The sequence below is a fragment of the Trachemys scripta genome, chromosome 4, assembly GCF_013100865.1.
Source record: "Trachemys scripta elegans isolate TJP31775 chromosome 4, CAS_Tse_1.0, whole genome shotgun sequence".
Taxonomy (NCBI): domain Eukaryota; kingdom Metazoa; phylum Chordata; order Testudines; family Emydidae; genus Trachemys; species Trachemys scripta.
This window is the reverse complement of record NC_048301.1, coordinates 13,671,892-13,685,789: the sequence shown is the minus strand read 5'-3', so window position 1 is coordinate 13,685,789 and position 13,898 is coordinate 13,671,892. Positions and strand designations below refer to the sequence as shown.

At 42.5% G+C, this 13,898-nt stretch overlaps 1 protein-coding gene and 1 pseudogene across 1 annotated transcript in view; one reads left to right on the top strand and one right to left on the bottom strand.

Moving 5' to 3' along the window:
* The window catches only part of PPM1A (protein phosphatase, Mg2+/Mn2+ dependent 1A), a 50,501-nt gene that overhangs the window by 26,896 nt on the left and 9,707 nt on the right, over positions 1-13,898 (bottom strand). The window lies entirely within an intron of this gene.
* Positions 4,800-13,898, top strand: part of LOC117876102 — a 34,191-nt pseudogene continuing 25,092 nt past the window's right edge.

Sequence of the window (13,898 nt, the reverse complement as noted above, 5' to 3'; positions counted from 1 at the left end):
GGCAGGGGGCTGGGAGGGATATGACCTGTTCCATCCCCTTCCCCAAGTCCCGTCACTACCTCTCTCTGCCTGCTCTACGGAGCAGCCAGCACGCTGCGCTCGGCTCTGCTCCTCTGCGAGGAGGAGGGGCCGGAATGCACCACGTTGTGCAAAGAAGCGGGGAAGGAGGGAAGTTTGGCTGCCGCAGGACCAAGCTTTTGCCTCCTGCCCCTACAGGGGACAGCAGTGAGCGGGGGGGCTGAGTGGAGCGGGGGGCTGGGAACTCCCCCCCCGCTCTCCCCTGCGGGAGCAGGAAGCAGAAGCGGCAGCCAAACTTCTCTCTCCCCCTTCTTCCCACAGCGTGGTGCATTCCGGCCCCTCCGCCCCTCCTCCTCCTTTCAGTGGGCAACAGCGTGCCACTCATAATCGGCATGCGTGCTGTAGGTTGCCGACCCCTGACATAGAAGTTGCACTGGTTTAACTAAATTGGTATAAAATTACACCTTTAATTAGACTGGTACAATTTTCTATGTAGATCAAATAGCCTAAGTGAGATCACAAGTCCTTTATGCCACAACATAGCTGTGACAGAAGTCGGAGCCAGAAGAGACGGTTACTCACCTTGTGCAGTAACGGAGGTTCTTTGAGATGTGTCTCCCCGTGGATGTTACACTTCAGGTGTCTGTGCCTCCTGGCACCGATCAGAGATTTATGGCAGCAGTGTCCACACAAGTCAGGCATGCACAGTAGGCATCTCGCGGTGCCGTTGGTGCCACATCTAACGCGCACATGACCCGAGCCCTCCAGGTCCTTCTCTACTGCAGACTCCTAGTGGTGAACTCCGAAATAGAGGGGAGGAGGGCGGGTAGTGGAGCACATACAGGGACACGCATCTAGAAGAACCTCAGTTATTGCACAAGGTAAGTAACCTTCTCTTTTTCGAGTGCTGTCTCTGTGGGTACTCCACATCAGGTTCATTTGCATTGTAGAGGTAAGTACGGTTAGGCCAACTATGGTGTCAGCCGCGGCATCTTGAGTGATTGCATAGCGCTCAGTGAATGTGTGGACAGAGGCCCAAGTGGCCGCCCTACAAATCTCTAATATTGGAAAATTGTTGAGGAATGCTATCGAGATAGAAACAGATCATGTGGAATGTGCTCTGATATGCGTAGGAGGGTCAGTATTCCGAATACAATAGCACTGTTGAATGCATGTGGAGATCGATTTAGACAATCTCTGAGTGGATATTGCACAGCCTTTCGAATGCTTGGTAATAGAAACAAAAAAGTCTAGGAGATTTCCCGAAAGGTTTGGTCCTTTCCAAGTAAAACGCTAACATCCACCTAACGTCCAAAGTATGCAAAACGGATTCCGTTGGAGTGCCGTAAGGCCAGGGATAGAACATGGGAAGATGGACTGGTTGGTTCATATCATAGGCTGTTATCATCTTTGGTAGAAATTTTGGGTGTGGACGTAGCATGACCTTGTCTTTGAAGAATATTGTGTAGGGAGCATTGGCCATGAGCGCCCCAAACTCACTCATCCATCTGGCAGAAGTTATGGAAACCAGAAATTCCACTTTCATGGATAAATACAGCAGGGAACAGGTGGCTAAGGGTTCAAATAGTGGTGTGGTGAGGCATTTCAACACCAGATTGAGGTCCCAGGCTGGGGTGGGTTGGCGAACTTCTGGGTAAATGTTCTGGAGACCCGGGAGGAAGCATTTATTTGGTGCGCAAAGATTGAGTTCCCATCAATCTCGTGATCGAATGCAGTAATGGCTGCAAGACAGACTTTGATCGAGCTCATTGCTAAACCAAAGCGTTTCAGCTCCAGAAGGTATTCCAACACTACTAGTAGTGGTGCTGTGGAAGCAGTCAAGTGTTTTTCTTGACAATGGGAGGAGAATCTCTTTCATTTTTGAAGGTAAGTATTATACGTGGTCACTTTCTTGCTGTTTAGTTACACGTTTAACTTGTTCTGAGCAGGCTAATTTGCCATTATGGAACCATGCAGGAGCCACGCTTGTAGGTGGAGTTTCTCCAGATTCCGGTGAAGAGTGCTACCATTGTTCTGAGACAGTATGTCCGGACAACAAGGGAGAGCTCAAGGGGCGCATATCACCATGCACATCAGGTAAGGGTACCATGCTTGTATGGGCCATGTCGGAACTATGAGGATAACTTTGGCCTTGTCTGTTCGTATCTTGTATATCACACATGACATCATTGGAATCGGTGGAAAAGTGTACATGAATTGTGCATCCCATGTGATGAGCAAGGCGTCCCCCAGTGACCGGGTTCCCATCCCCACTCTCAAGCAGAACATTTGCGGTTTATTATGGATGCGAACAAGTCGATGAGGGGAGTGCCCCACGGCAGAAAATGGAGAGCAAGACTCTCCCATTCCTTTCCCTTTCATGGTCTTGAGAGAAGTACCTACTTAGTGTGTTCACCATCACATTCTGACAGCTGGGAAGGAAGGAGGCCAAAATGTTTATGCTGTGATGTATGCACCAGTGCCAGAATTTCATGGCTTCGGAACACTGAGTTAGATCGAGCGCCCCCTCCGGGCTTCGGAACACTGAGTTAGATCGAGCGCCCTCTCCCCCCCACCCCCATGTCCATTGATTTAAAACACGTGGGCAATGTTACCGGTCATCATGTGAATTAATTTGTTCTTTATGTGAGGTCCGAAGTGTCTGCAGACATTGTGGACTCGCGTGTAGCTCTAATAGATTGATATGTAGCTGAGTCTCCACAAGAGACCATTTGCCTTGAACCGTGTGCTGATGTATGTGGGCGCCCCAGCCGATCAGTAAGGCGTCTGTCATTACTACTGATGGGGGTTCATGTTCGGACGGGATGCCCATGCATACATTTTCTGGTCTTGTCCACCAGTGTAGAGAGTCCAGGACACGGGGTGGTACTGGAAGTCGTTTGTGAAGGCTGTGCTTGTTGGATATGTAAACCGAGCTCAACCAGCCCGGTAGGCAACACATATGTAGTCTTGTGAGTCGTACTACAAACGTTGTGGCTGTCATGTATCCTAGCAGTTGCAGGACAGTTCGAGCCAGTATTTGGGAGCTGACGCTTACCTCTGAGAAAAGGTTTGTCAGAGTTGTGAATCTGTTCAGGGGTATTGATGCCTTGGCTTCTATAGCATTGAGATGTGCCCCGATGAAGTCCAGTTATTGGACAGGGATTAGAGCGGATTTTCATTCATTTATTTGTAGTCCTAGATCCCTGAATAGTGTGATCGTTTGTACTAAGTCCAGTGCTTCTTGTTGAGTTGGGCCTTTGAGAAGGCAATCATCCAGGTAAGGGAAAATCGTTATTCCCTGTTTGCGTAGATGTGCCGCTATCACCGCTAGGGTTTTGGAGAAAACACTTGGTGCAGTGGATAGGCCGAATGGTAGTACTCTGTATTGGAAGTATTCATGTCCTACTGTGAAACGCAGGAATTTCCTGTGAGCAGGGTGTATGGTAATATGAAAATAAGCATCTTGTAGGTCAAGGACTGCAAACCAGTCCCCCTTTTCTAGTGCTGGAAGTATCATGCCCAGTGTCACCATTTTGAACTTTTGAGTGCGTATGAACTAGTTGAGTTTCATGAGATCAAAGACAGGTCTCCATCCCTCCTCCTTCTTCTGGGTCAAGTAGCGGGAGTAGAACCTCTTACCCCTGTATTGCAAAAGTACTCATTCCACGGCATCAAGTTGTAGAAGATGATCGACTTCTTGTCATAACAGGCACTCATGAGAAGTGTCCCTAAAGAGGGACATTGGGGGGGGAGGGTTAGTAGGTGGTCGGGAGGTAAAGGGGATGGTATATCCCGATTGTATGATCTCTAACATCCATTGGTCCACTGTTATTGAAGCTCAGATGTGGTGGAATGGGTGAAGGCGATGTCCAAAGAATAGGGACAGATTGGGTGAAGCACTGCCTGGTGAGGGAAGTCATCCAGACACTCAACCAAAATTTCAGAACTGTGGCTTGGGCAGAGCCAATTGAGAAGTCGACAGTTGAGCGTGAGATGGTCTCTGTCGCTGTTACCGTTGGTGATGTTTTTGGTTCTCATATTCCACTGTTGTTGCTGTCGGTTGGAAGAGGAATCCATGTTCTTCTGATAAGGCTGGTTTAATCTTCTCTTCGCAAGGGGAGTGTAGATCCCCGAAGTGCAAAGTGTGGCTCGAGAATCCTTCATTAAGTGGAGCACCTTGTGTCTCTTGTCGAAAATAGCTTCTCTTGGTCTAAAGGTAGGTCCTTAATCTTGGTTTGCAGTTCTTTATGTATGCCAGAGGATTGTAACCAGGATGCCCAGTGCATAACCATGACCATGATTCTGGCTCCCGTGTCCGCGACGTCCAAAGACACTTGGAGGGCTGTTTTAGCTATGAGTTGACCCTCGTTTACAATGGCCTGGAATTGTAATGGTCTCTCCTCAGGGAACTGCACTGTCAACAAGTTGAGTTTCTCATAATTATCATAATCATGTTTGGCCAACAAAGCTGAATAGTTGGTGACTCGGAATTGTAATGTCACCAAGGAGTGAATTTTTCATCCAAAGAGGTTGAGCCTCTTGTGTTGTCTTGTGGGGTTGATCGAAACTGTAGTTGTTTGTCACGTTGGTTAGCGGCGGCGATCACCAAAAAGAGTTGAGAGGCGGGTGCGAGAAGAGAAAGTCCACCCCTTTGGCGAGGATGTAATACTTTCTATCGGCCCTTTTGCATGTCAGCAGAATTGAGGCTGGTGTCTGTCAGACTGTCTCAGCTGGTTCCAAGATCGCATCATTGATGGGCAGGGCAATTTTGGAAGTAGATGCAAGTTATAAGATTTGTACCAGCTTGTACTGGTTTATCTGCACTTCCTCCAATGGGATGCCCCGGCTTTGGCGACCTGGAACTGTTTGAAGTCATCCGCCAAGGTAGGTGACAGTGGCATGATTGCCTCATCCGGGGAGGAGGAAGTATTGTGAGCAGGAGATGTCGCTTCCTGATCAGTGGCTGTTTCTGTGTCATCCCCAACGTCCTGAGCTTCCGTTGGTTGCAGGGTGGAAGACATGGGATTAGACCTCAGCTCACCTCTATGAGCCATGGGTGGCCTGGTGTGGGGTCCCCGATAAATTGCCCAGGGTTCCCAATATGCCCATTGCATTGGGAAGGCCATCGACGGTGGAGCGTATCACAGTTGAGCTGGCTGGTTATAAGGGTATTTGGGACCTATCTGGCTCCAGGGTGGTCGCTGGTCTTTCAGTGATGAGTGGTGCAGCAAGAAAATGATGATGTGCAGGAACCATGCACTATCACTGGATAAGTGTACTGTGCCATGAGAAGTATGGGAATCTCCTCTATAACTTACAGGAGAGCCCTCAGTACCAAGTAGTGGGGACTGCAGTGCCATTGACACAGCCAAGCCACACTGTTGCAGTAAATTCTGTGTCAGTTTGGATGTCGGTGCCGTCAAGATGTGGTGTTGATTTAGTCAGTGTGGTCAGTGCCAACTTGGTTTTCTCAGCTGATGCCAGTGCCAGGGTGGAGGTACGGTGCTTGAGGAGATGCTCAATACCGGGTCCCTTACCGGTGAATTCAGTGCCTTGGAGGAGGCGTGTTGCCATCTGTGCCTCGACTATCTCCTTCACTCAGGACTCGGCGGTGCCAGAGGTGCCCGGAGTATATAGGTGCTCACCCGAGCATGTGTTGGCATCAAGGGTAGCGACCTGCAGGAGACAGCCTATGTTTCTGTGGTGCTTTCTGTGCCCTCTTCCTCCATCTTTTAGAGGAAGGCAGGTCTCCTGTCTCTACATGTCGGGTGCCCAGAGAGAAGGTCCATTGGTCTGGCTCTGGTTGGAGAGATTTTTCCATCAGTATCATTTTCAAGTGGAGATCTCAGTCACGCCGGGCTCTCGCTTTCAGATTACTGCAATGGGTGCACTTATGCAGGATATGCATCTCCCTAAGACACTGGACACACACAGAGTGTCTGTCAGAAACGAGCATTACTTTGCAACAAGAGTTGCATCACTTAAAGCCTGGGGAACCAGGCATCTCTGACAGTTAACCAACCCCGGTGCGGGGAGAGTAAACTGGAAAAGTAAACTCTCCCACCTCCCCCTAAAATGATCACTAACACTAACTAAAACTAATTAGAACTTTTAAAAGATTAAATATTTAAACTACAATTTTTTTTAAAAGGTTTGGCAAGAGTAACAAGCGCTGCCCCAAGCTCTGTCTGCAGCAGAGGACGGCTGAGAAGGAACTGGAGGGTTTGGGCTGTGCGTGCGCTAGACGTGACACCAATGGCACTGCGAGATGCCTACGCGCATGTGTGACCTGTGCGGACACTGCCACCATAAATCGCCAATCGATGGCACCAGGACGCACAGATACCTGCTACAGGGATAGCACTCAAAGAAGAATTTAAATCTCTTTGCAATATGCTTTATTGAAAAAAAAAATTCCTACACAGGGTAGATTGATTTAAATCAAAATAATGTATATAATTCATTTTAATCATGATTTGTCAGTCAGCAGGAAATCTTAATTTAAATAATCAGTTTAATCATGTTTTGCTTTTGTACTTTTTGGTTATTTTCCTAAAGAAAACTTGATTCTCATTAGTTGGTAACCATTAAAACATGTTGATTTGCAACTAAATATAGCCTTTACATTAAATTTGGTGCTCCTTTTTTGCTAACCAGGAGGATACACGTCTATACATATTTAAGAAATTATATAGCTTAATTTACCTTTATTCAGTCTCGATTTTTACATTTTTTATGTTACAAAAATGGTGAATGATTATTTATTACATAATGATTAATCTTAATTTATGACTTATGTGTCAATCTATTCAGAAATCCAAATTCAATTGAAAATTCAAACATAGTATTTAATTTTTTGTATTAATAGATCTTAAAATGATGGATACATAAAAAAGTTTATCTAAACATCATGCATTTAAAACGGTTTTATTAAACAAAGGAAGCATTATCTGCAGTCAGTGAATTGAACTGATTGTTTCTGGTCACCATGTCATTCAAGTTTTCAGAACTAGTAGATTTCACCATCACACCTCGTTTTTATTCATAGATTAGAAGAAGAAAAGCTTTCCTGCTTTTTCAACCCCAAATTGATTTCTCAACTTTGAACAGACTAATCATTGGAATGAAGTAAATATTTTCTCTGCACCTGTGGAAGTGGCTACTGCTGTCTAAAGCTGATTTAGCACTTGCAGAAAACATTTATTGCTTAATATTTTTTATATTTAACTTAAATGACAAATGTATTATAAGTAGTTTAGGCCTTAATATAAGTTGTCAATTTCAATTTTAAATTTAAATTTATTTTTACATAAACCTGTATTTAATATAAATTTTAAAAATTCAGGGGGTGAGGGCTTACGTAAAAAAAAAAGTCTATTTTTAATCCACCCTAATCTTTAAAAAGAAAAAAATACAAGAAGGCTTCCATCTGCCAAAGTGCTAAGCAAAAGCATAGTATGGCTTACTTCAAAGTAAGTTCAAAACATGACTCAATTCAGTCAAGTTCCAGAGAAAAGACCCTCCTTTCTCTTCAGTCACTTTCCTAGATGTGATTCCTCCCTGAGTCTCCACATCACAATGCTCTTATATAGTTGCTTGCAGGATTATTTCTCCACCCTTGACCCAGCCTTGCTACCCTGCACTGTCAGCCAGAAAATGCAGTCCTCTCTGACAGGTTTCAGTGGTAGCCGTGTTAGTCTGTATCAGCAAAAAAACCGAGGAGTCCTTGTGAGTCACTGAGTATTAACCTCTTTCCTGCCTACCTCGAGATGGTCAACACGATCATATCATAGTATCCAAAATTGCTAATGAAGACTGATGGATCCCTGCTACTTCTCCCACAATTAGGAAAGAAGTAGTGCACTCTGGTTATGTAGATCAGGACTCCTCTAATGTCCAATTTATTTTGGCAAACTTTGAACACAAGGAAGGTGCCACTGCCCTGAGACCAATGGAAATGTGAAACTTGCACAATTTTTCCTTGGAAGCTATTTAGTTCCAAAACATTTCTTTGCAATGTTCTTGCTACATAAATGCCGCATTTATTGACAAAAAGAGGATAAATTGATAATATATTGCCATAAATAGATAGACTCGAAAATGTGTATTTTGCAAGTGTCTATAGAACTAAGTTCTAATTCTAACTAGGATGGAGCTTCCCTTGTCACCATCTCAGTCTCTAACTTCCATTTAGGGCCTTCTTCATGAAGAAGCTTCCTGCAGAAATGGAACCCTGTCTCATGTTAGTCATTCCAGGAAGGATTTGAGGTGCTTTATACAAAATATAACAATTATGGGCAACATTTTGACAAAGACCTGAACTGCATGAATATGCTGGTATTCTCCAAGGCAGAAGATGAAGCTATTGCGCTCATCCATAAGCCATGACTGAAGTACTGAGTTTCCTTCCTTCCTAAAAGTCAACTGAGAGGACAATATCCTACAACTGAAAAAAGATGTACAAAATTCAAGTTGCAATGTGCAGGCAGCACACGGAACTGCAGAGAATATTACAAAAGGCTAGAAAAGCCAGCAAAATGGTGCCAACCAGTGAGGTGACGACCTAACACAGGATGCAATGGTGCTGTACAAAATAAACTGGCACAGAAAAACAGGGTTGTTACTAATTTGGACTATGGACAGCCATGAATACCTCAGAAGAATTCATAAAATTCCTTTGTACCATCATGTGTTCCCCTAAATCTTGCCAGTCAAGCAAAGAGCAAAGCTCTATTGCCTCCTGATCCACAAGACAAGAAATCGATTGTATTGCTCTTTGGTCTATCAGTTGATATAGGGGTTACATATGAAGCCATAAGGCATTCTTACAAATTCTACTGAGTATCCCTTACTGATTTATATCCATGTAGTCCTGTCAGAGGAGGCCCATTTGTCTGAAGAAATTCAGTCACAGGCTAAGAGTTTAAGTCATGTCCAAAGAAAACCTGAAACTCCTATCTGGTTGTCCAAACAGGAAATTGTATTTAATTAGTCTTTTTAAACATTGAGTTCTGTTCCTCTCTTTAGGACAAGCTTCTTATCTGAGCTGCACTTAAGTTCCAGGTGCTGACTGACATCTCTGACTCAATGCTTAAACTCAAACTGTCCTCATGCCAGTTTCCTTGAAAATGTCACCGAGTGGAATTATGCCCAGCGTTGGAGTGTGCATACATGATTAGTCCTATCGTCTCTACCCTGAACAGTAGTATGTGCTGCAAATCACTTATATAAGCCAGAGAATATATCCCACGAAGTAACAAGTGGGACAAGCAAATCATTTGTTTCTTCTACTTTTCTGTGGCATTTACAAGGAAACAAACAAGGAACTGGTTTTCATTTTCAGCATCAGCTTGGCTATGATGACCAGTCAGAGTGTAAACAGGTGATCACGTAGCAATATTCTTTTCCTTTCTACTGATATTCAAAACAGCAAAATGTTTGTGATGATGCCCCTCTAATAGGGAAAGGGATGAAATGCTGGAACCAGAAGGATCTGTGGCAGGAAGAATGGGAAGAGGTGGGAAGATGGACAGGAAAGCAGAGGAATGAAGAAAGTGCAGTGGGAATAACAAAGTAGTCAGAGAACAAAGTTCATAGGAATCAGGATTAGGCATGGAAAAAGCATGATCAAGAACAGGAAAGTGAATAAAGGATAGGGCAAAACAAAAAGCCAATAGAAACAGGAATTGAGAAAGGATAGAATTCATTACCTGAAGAGGCAAGCTTACGATTACTACACTGAAAGAAAAGGGTAAAAAACACATGAAATACTTCCTGATCCATTTAAATCATATATGAAAATAAACGTTTTTTCTTCCCCTGCCCTCCAACTGAGCAAGTTATTTTGTTTCACACAGTAATTAACAAGTGCATGTGGCTATTTACCTAACAGTGTGAAGATTAAAATATCACAGTCAAATCTACCAGAGTAGGCAGCTCTAGATCATCATTCCTTTGATAAAAATGAATTCTGAGCTCAGATCAACAGTATGGACCACAGGATATTTTCTTGTCTGGTCAAAGGACACCGCCCCCCCTCCCCATTCTCCCCTTTCTACTCCAGAAGTGACCTTTGAGGGAGATTTGATAGCCATTCTATTAGGAGATGAGCTGTGTTTTATCTTAATTGCTTTTCTGTGCGAGTAGCTCTTTTCTACTTGTTTTGGTTATAGGAGCCACAAAAGAATGGTCTGATCCTCCGAAATCTTAGGAATCTCTTCTGGGGTTTAGAGAATGACAGACATTTCTTAGTAAAAATCGCAGAAGAAAATTTGTTGCAAGTGGTGATTTATTTTCCATATAGACAACAAATGCTGCTTCTACATTAATGCACAGATCAGCACTCAATGAAAAAATACAGCTGATCTGACTTTCTTAAAAGATGCCTTAGACATGGAAATCTGTAATACATCCTGTCAGAGCAGTGTTACCCGAGCAAAGCAAGTAGTTATTGCAGCATTTTGAAGACAGGATGATGTAATCTCAACATTACTTTGTGAAGTTGGTTTCATTTTACTAGCTGTTCAATAGCAGAAAGTAACTGTCTCCTTCTGAGATCACTATAACCTTGGTCAGACAAGCAACTGCTCTGTTGACTTTAGGAGAGGATATTATTAGTTACTATTTGTATCACTGTAATACCTAGGAGACCTAGTCATGAACCAGGACCCCATTTTGTTAGGTGCTGTACAAACAGAACAAAATTACAGGAGAACAGACAGACAGATAGGGATAATATAAGGAAACAATGAGACAATACTGGTCTGCATGATTGTCAGTGGTTTTGGCTCACTAGCAGCCTAACTCTTGACAAATTTTTGTAGGCATCACAGAAAAGGAGAGTTTTAAGGAGGGTTTTGAAGCATGATGAGGTTGCTTTGTGGATATTTACAGGGGACAGCATGGGAGAAAGCATGAAAGCACTTGTTGCACACTTGTTAAATTTTCAAACATTACCAAACTGACTTGTCTTACTTTATAATGCTGTATCACTTTGCTGGTTAGTTTCCGTATGTTTTTCTTACTCTTTCAAAAATATTAGAAGTTGAAATGAAGAATACACCCTTCTTAGATGTAGATATGGGAATAATTAGAAGCATTATGGTAGCACCTTCTAGCTATAACCAAAATCAGGGCCCTATTATCCTAGGCATTGTAGTAAAAGACAGAACATGCCATAAAGAGCTTACGATCTAAAGTAGACAAGACAGATAAAGAGGGAGCATAGGGGTGGTACAGAATGAGCTCTACCAGCACAAGTGCAGTTTTGCCACAATAAACTGCATTCACACTACAAGCTCTTTGCTGGAATAGTATACAGGTACAGCTATGCAGGCAAAGGGCTCTTACCAAACACCTGGCCGAAGTGATTTGTCCAAAGCCCCACATGAAGCCTGTGACGAAGCCCAAGAATTGACCATAGATACCGCATCCTAACCAGAAGATAATTCTTCTTCTGCTTATATATTTTCCATCCCTGCAGTGCTAGCTTCTTGAGTTTCAACAGTAAGTATCGAGTCAAAAGACTATTAAGGAAACAATGTCTTGGTTTTCCTTGTTGGAAATGGCAGATTTCAGTTCTTCAGCCACCTTCTTAAGGACCACGCCACCCTGACTCTTCCATTTTTATTTTAAAACAGTAGAAACTGTTTGTTTGTTTTTTTTATTTATTTTTTCTTTTAAAGCTGTTTTTCATGCAAACCTTATTCAGAAGAAGGAAGGATGCAGTCTCCCCTCCTCCCCAAGTGAAGCAATTATAAAAGTGATGAAAAAAGTTTCACACTCCACAAATCTGTTCCCTGTACACATTCAGAGTCTATGTGCTTACTCTGCTGACAACAACAAGTTTTGTCTACTTTTTACTCTATGGGAAAGTGAGCTGGAGTCTTTTCTGGCTCATTCAGAGTTGTTAGCCAAGTTCTAATTCAAAGTAGCTTTATTATCGGTGCACAAGCCAGAAGTACATAGATTAATTTTCACATCCTTGGCTAGGTTTGCAGCACAGGCAGTTAGAAAAAACACATTTTTATTTATTTATGAACTTATCTAATTTGATACAGAATTAACAGAGAAACATAGGGTCCCATATGTATTTTTATAGATCCTCTTTTCAAAATATAACTGTAGTTTTATTTCCTGGCTGATATACAAAAGAATTTTCCTATGGATCTTTTTAGAGATCTAGCTCCTGCTGACCTGTGCTCCTCAACATTTCAGTTAAATAGTCTTAAGTTACACTGGCATTTGGAGTAAGACACTATTTGCGGAAGAAATAGCCTCCGAGTTGGGTATGGCTGGAAGTTAAGAATGCTAAGAGCAATAATACAGCCTCCCTTATAAAACTTTACCTTAAAGAAGGTTAAACAATACTCCCAGTCGCTCATTTATTGGTGGAGGTTCAGAAATTTGCCATGTTGTTGGTCCCAGTTACAATATGACATGGCTAAAATATGGCTTGGTTTTAGCATGGATGTGAACAACAGTAACCTTAATGGGTTCTGCTATCTTGCAATACAAAAGCTTTCTGTACTGTGGAGGACCTTCTGTGAAATAAGTGGTTTGTTGCACGGTTTAAATTATGCTTTCATTCAATTTTCCCTTGTCCTCACTGTTTAAAGAAAAGTTAGGGTGGGTAATATCTTGATATGGGCCCAAGCACCTGGTACCAACAGAACTTATTTATATGGTACTTATATATGATATTCATCTGTACGGTATCAAAGTGCCTCAAATACTGATGAAGCACGTTTCCAGCAAAAAACAGCCTCTGAACATTAGCCATATAATGTAGGATGACTCAAGAGATACAATCTGTAAGAACTCTAATCAGCGGAATTTACTGTTATTATCTGTGCCAAGTTCTAACAATGGGTCTATCAGACTACACCTCTACCAATTCTGCTAATGGTGCCAGCCTCTGGACCCCAATTGTCTATTTCTTTACAGCCACATCAAGGGTTACACGTGAAAAACCCTTCCTCAGCTGCTGACTCATTTAACTCTTTCAGAAGTCCCTCATCTCCCTTGATGCTTACAAAAAAACAACGAAGTCATCTATTATTTCTCACTAACCTTATGACTGTCCTCTCCCTTTTATGTTGCAGGAAGGAGCAAAATATTGGGTGGAAAGGATGCAAGTTCAGTAGCAGAGAAGCTGTATGTGGGGAGTAGATGGGGTAGGCAGGAGATGTCATGTGACTAGCTTAAACAAAACAAAAAAATGCAACAAATGTGTGCCTATTACCATTAATAAATTTTCTTGGAGGCGATATCCCTTTCCTTCATCTTTCATCTGTCTTTTTAATGTAATTTTTTTTGCAAATGTAATTGGCATATGCAATAAAATGTGATCAAATCATACTAGAACACCACATTGAACAGTTTTGTGTTACACATGTGTAAGTAAACATTGCAGCACTGACATAATCAGTAGACAGTTTGTCAGGTTTCAATTATAAGCTAACTGTCTCACCCTCAACTTCTGGGGGAACTGCAAATACAGCCTAAGAAGTCTTTTGAACCAAAGAGGTCTCAGAACAAGAAGGAATTCTGAAATAAAATACAGGGTAAAAAATATTTTGTTTGAAGTACAATTCGCTGTGCCCTCTGAAATCTCATCTGTGGATTATAAATCTGTTTCTTCTTGCAGACATTTAAAAAGGTATAACCACAGTGATTCTCAGTTGACTAAATATACATCCCTAGCATTATTAAGTGATGTAATTCAGTCTACCTTTGTCCTACTTTTTCAAAATTAAAAGTATGACAATGACCAGAGGGACTGATTTCTTTATACAGGGGGCTGAACTTCCTGCTCAATCAAGTTGTGCATATTATGAATGCACTTCTCATTCACATACCAGATGAACCCCTTCAAG